Here is a 5,897-nt window from a genome sequence, read left to right on the forward strand (position 1 = left end):
CACTAGAATTCTGACTTTTTGAGGACACCACAGTACTCCACATGTCCTGAGGCTGAGTGTAGGACAGCAAGAACAACAAAAATGGTACGATTTTAAAGTATTCAAACTGATTCGGTAGCACGGGCGAAAGCCTTTCGGCACAGATGGACGTTTATGGAGGCGACGACGTGCAATGATAGCGCGATAGTATTTGCACTCTGCACGCGGGATAATCGGCTGATAGAGACATGACTTCGTATCCGCTTTCCGCGATTTGGATTGGTAAAACGTTTATTCGGGGCTTGCAGTAGAACGCGCGCTCGCGCGCGCGCGCTCCGGACGGGGCCTACGTCATCCTCTGGGCACCGGACGCGCGGCCTGGGTCCCCGCTCGCCGTGGCCGGCTCGCTGGTTCCCTGCCGGGCCAGCGCCTTGACAACTTGCTGGACGGCCCAGAGTTGCTCCTCTTGATTGTCGCTCCCTGCGGCTGCTTCCAGCCGCGGCGGGATCCTCCCAGAGCTTCTTCCTGGTACTTGGTACAATTCCACAGCATGTGTGCGAAGCCGGCCGTCTCCGTTCGGCACACTCTGCATTTGTCTGTCGGGTGCGTCTCGGGATACATTCTATGCATCAGCAACGGACTGGGGAGTGAGCCCGTCTGTAGCTGTCTGAATAAAACGGCTTGCTCTCGACTGAGCCCCGAGCAAGGGGGTGGAAGAGTTCTGCGAACTAGGCGGAACACCTTGGTTATTTCGTTGTAGTCCGTCATTCGGTCTTTGGTGCTGAACCACAGCGGTCAGTCGACCGAGGCGCGGTCCGTTAGCGCGCGCGCCTCGGCGTGTGCCGTCTCGTTGTGGTTGGCGTTGCGGTCTGACCAGTCTGACGCCTCGCCCGCGTGCGCCGGGAACCACTTGATTCTCACTTGTCTGCTGCCATCGTCGTTTTTGGTTGCCTGCAGTATGCGCACAGCTTCTTTCGCTATCCTGCCTGCGAGAAATTACTGGATTCGAATCCGCTCATTTCCGACAGCTGTTTCCCTCCGTGCTCAGAAGAGGCTTCTCGCAAGATTCGTGGTTGGATTTGACTGTGTTAAGTCTAATCTAGTGCCCTAAACGTATGTGAACATGGTGCAGCTGATGTGCTACTCATTAAGACACCAAATTTCGATGACGGACCATGCCCTAGCGTGTTTGCGCAGGTAAAGAAAATGTTTATTGGAGGAATTGTTGTACATATGAGAATAGAATGCAAAAAGAAAAAAAAAACTTGCTAATTCACAATGAAATATTCTAAGAAATAATTTACGAAGTTTTTCCAAATGCACAAGATATAAGCATGTGCATTTGGAAAAACTTCGTAAACTATTTCTTTTTTCGCACTCTCCTGGCGTAGCCCAAAAGTTTGTCAGCTGTTCATTTAAATCACGTACGACGGGCTCAGTAGCATGCTTCAGGTAAAATCTGGTTCTGCAGCAGTCCGCCCCGCGTGCCGTTGTTTCCGAAATCGGCATATACTTGCAATCGATGGAAACGAACTACGACAGGTACTACAAACGTATTTGTGATGGTAGATCGCGACGTAGAGCGAGGCAGAAATTCTGAACGATTTTTTTTTTTAAGTTTTTAATAATATATAGCGATCGCAGGCAATTGGTCCGAGTTTCGGTTTTTTAACACGTAGGATGGGTCTCTTCATTTGCCTTCGAAACGAGAAAAAAAAATGCTTGCTCCCGTTTCTCTACTGACGTTCAGGGAGGAAATTTAGATCGATGTTGCGTAAGCTGCATTCATAGCACTCATCCTCCGGTAACCGAAAAGTGCTGTATCCAGCCTGAGGTAACGTGTGCCGCAGGATCGGTCACAATCAAATTACTAGTGTAAGCGGTCAAGACGTTATGCTCACAGGCTCGTCGCGAGTCTGTTACGAAATTACTCTCGAATTCGGGTCCGAGGCGACCAATGGCGTCCTCGGCCTGTGAAAAATTTCGAGCTCGAAACGACAACCCGTCAACAATCCGGATCGAGGCTACGGCTCTGCCACATCCACGTAGTAGACCCCTAGCTGTGCGTGACCCGTGTTGTGTACGAGCGCTGTCTGTTCGTCTACCTCCAGATTTTGCTTGACCATATTTTGAGGAAGTGGCTGGACCCAGAGCTTATGACGCCGCGGCTCCTGTAGCCGAAGTGTTGTATAATGTGTAAATGGTCTAGGGTCTAGTAGGCGGCGCCCGGCTGCCTTCTGCGAGAGTCGCGTGTATTGGTTCACGAGGTGAGCCTCCCGTAGCTCCTGGTAGGAGTTATAGGCACACCCTAGTGCGGACAACCTCGCATTAGGTGGCAACCGGGAGATCCAATGCTCGCTTTGTGAAAGGTTGCCTCAATATGCGTACCTCGTGTTAAGGTCCTGCTGGTTACGAAGGCATATGGGCGAGCCGAAGCGCGTCCCTGCCTCGTAACTCACCGTGCTTGTTTGAAACACGATGGATCATACGTCCGACCTGTTCACCTACTCGCTTTATTTTGGCGAGTTAACTCCGGACTTAGCTTATTGCGAATGAATAAGCCTAAGATCCGGAGCTCCTCAACTTATCTGTTAGGGCCGCCCGTCAGAGACATGTTCAAACTCGTTATCTCTTCGGTTTGATCGAATATGTAAGAGCTCAGATTTCGCGGGAGCGCATTGGAGTCCACAGCCAGTGACGTAGCCATCAGCTACTGTGGCGACCCGCTGAAGAATTGGTCCTCCATGTCTCCAAGGCTCCCCTCGCTCGTCGAAATTGTTATTTCATCCGCGTATAACGCATGGCGGATGCTTTCCACTCGGGTAAATTTATGTGGAAGCTGCATCATTGTGGTGCGCCCTGTGTTCCCATAATGTATGGTCCTGTCATTTGTCCCCGATCCTGAGAAGATCGAGCCTGGCGCTTCGAGAGAAAATCTTGAATGTAGGCAAATGTTTTCTGTCCAGTCCCTTAAATTTTACACATACAAGGGATGTTGTCGAAGAACATGGAGAAGTGTCGCGCGATCAAGCCCGGATACTCCGGCACACAAGTTAAGATACTGCCACGTTTGACGTTGTCAAAGGCCCCTTCAGGTCGAAGGCGAGGATGTCCTTGCCATTTTGGCGCATAGCAGTGATTACGTATTGGTGTATAGACATCTTGTGCTGATATGCGCGGGTGGAACCCGAACATTGTGTCGGCAAAGAGGCTCTTGGACTGCATGTATGGAGAGAGCCGATCCTTTACCATCGTCTCCATGAGTTTTCCCACACATGATGCGAGTGATATGGGCCTCAGCTGTTGTCGGTATTCACCGCCTTCCCTCGTTTCGGAATGAAAGTGACGAAACGAACGAGGTCTTCCAGTCTGGTGGGAGTGAACGCCCGTCCCAGATCTGATCGATATACTTAATAATGTATAGGTATGCGGCGTTCGGAAGATTCGCTAACAGATTGACTGTTATGCGATATCGACCTGGAGCAGTACCTCGCCGCATTTTAGTTTGCGCTGCCTTCAAGACATGCAACTCGAAATAGGCGTCGATTTAGTGTTTAGACTTTCCCGCGTTCTCGTACTTGGGCCCAGTCGGATTTTCCGTACGACAGAGCTACCCGTTGCACTGTTCATCTGCCTCTCTAGCTTAGATTCCAGTTCTTCAATTTCGCGTGACACAATTTCGATTTGGTGCCTCAAATCAGCATTTTTTTGCTGTAAGGCGGTTTCGATGGAAGTAGAGGAGTGAGAAGCGGTCCTAGTCCAGCTACTCACCTTGGGTTGAACGAGTACCAATGGCGCGAAATCCCCGGCCAAGAGGGTCTGCTGCTGCAGCTGCTCAAGGATCCCGAGCTTGCTTCACATGAGTTGCATTACCGGAGGTTTTCTTCGACTTCCGGCGTTTCTCGTCCTTGGGGGGCCAGTCTTAGAGTGGCTTGCCTTTCGGCTTGGCAGTGGGTGAGGTTCCTGGCTTGATAGGCTTAAGGTACTTTCTGGAACATCCGGAAGATGCCGTAAGATGTGCTCGCCCGCAGAGCAGACGCTTTGGGAAGCATTCATGGTGAGCAGGTGTGACGGCCACCTGAGACCCACAGAGGCCACATCGTCGATCCGGTCTGTCAAGCCAGGCGAGCAACGACCGACGATCGAGGAATCCGCTGCTGAAGCACGACAGAGTTGTGGTATAAGTGTTATGTGTGCACCAAAGCGCCCTCAAAGTTTGCTCTGCGATGAGAAATTTTCACGTTTCAGTCATGCACTGAGGTAGTCGCGAATATGGCAGGACCACTGCCAAGACGTAGTAGTCTGCTAGAATTGTATGCTTTTCTACAGAAATGTTTGTCGTCTATTCAAAGACGGCCCAGCAAACTCGTCTGTTACCGTACATCATAAACTAAAAAATCCCGCCAGAATTACATACCTTTGCCGCCAAAACTGCTGTTGTCTTTAAGATGGCTTGGATACATATGGCAGGACCACTGCCAAGACGTAGTAGTCTGCTAGAATTGTATGCTTTTCCACAGAAATGTTTGTCGTCTATTCAAAGACGGCCCAGCAAACTCGTCTGTTACCGTACATCATAAACTAAAAAATCCCGCCAGAATTACATACCTTTGCCGCCAAAACTGCTGTTGTCTTTAAGATGGCTTGGATACATAGAACCAGACGGCTGCCCTGTATACACTGCAAGCCTCGAAAAGCCCGCCAAAATCAAACGTATTTACCATCAAAACTTCTCTTGTTTGTATACGGTGCCTTCGGGCGAAAATACTCATTGGGGAGCCACGAGCACATTCAAGCACAGCTCGTATTGGCGTCAGTGAAAGAGGTGTCCGCCATGTTTTTTGAAGTACCAGCTCTAGTAATTTTCAAGCAGTCATTTCAGTATGGCAGAGTGCGCGATATTTGGCGGCTTTAAGCGCAGTGACACCCATTCAGCATGTGAGACCTTCAAAGCATTTCTTAGATTTAAAGCGGGTGAAATGGATTTTCGACCGAAAAAAAAAAATGATTTGAAGAAACCTTACCGTCAGGATTCAATCTTTCCTAACGATATGGTTAAATTTTTTTGGACCCGCCACGGTGGCGCAGTGGTTACGGCGCTGGACTAATAATTCTAAGGACGTGAGTTCGATCCCTGTCGAACGGAGCCCTCCACTAGGGTGTCCATTATAGCATGTGTTACTTTGGAACGTTAAACCCAATAAACTATAAACCAAACTTTTTTTTTCTTTTTTTGAAGACGATCAAGGAACAAAACAGCCTATCCGACACAAAGTCGGCCCAATGTGATTACGGCGGCCGTAAAAATAGTAGATATGCACCTTTCTCGAGCGGTCCCTCGTCGGCACGCCAATCTCAAGATATAATTGAATTCACTACAAAAAAAAAAAAAAAAAAAAAAAAAAAAAAAAACTCACTAAAGTTCCGATATCCTGATACTTTCCGGAAGCTCGGTTCAAATGCGGATTTCAAGAAAGAAAATAATTACGGAGTTTCCGGAAATCGAGCTAAATATGTAAAAGTAAATTGGTTTATAGGAAAGAAAAAGAGCAGCGATTGTCACCATCCTGGGTGGCAAAGGAAGGGATCAGTGAGGTGTAAGTGAAAGGAGAAATAGAGAGAGGTGGCGTAGTGGAGGACAGCAGAATAATCTAAGCGATAGAGCAGTTGTTTTTTTTTTCCTCAGCTGCTTATGAACTTGGCCTACAACGCCACCATTTCCCACTGCATATAGCATGTAGCGTGGTTGTCTTTTTCCTTCATAAAGTAGCAGTATTGTATAAGAAATTTACTAGGGCAGAGCACGGGGATGATATATCCTCTTCTGCAGTCAGCGACGCTAGCTAAGCCATTTTCACGGTCGTTGAATGGCAACGTTAGCCTAAGAGCGATTGGACATGCATGTATTTGTACTTGGC

The sequence above is a fragment of the Amblyomma maculatum genome, chromosome 1 (genome assembly GCF_055883805.1).
Source record: "Amblyomma maculatum isolate TAMU_Amacu chromosome 1, ASM5588380v1, whole genome shotgun sequence".
NCBI lineage: Eukaryota > Metazoa > Arthropoda > Arachnida > Ixodida > Ixodidae > Amblyomma > Amblyomma maculatum.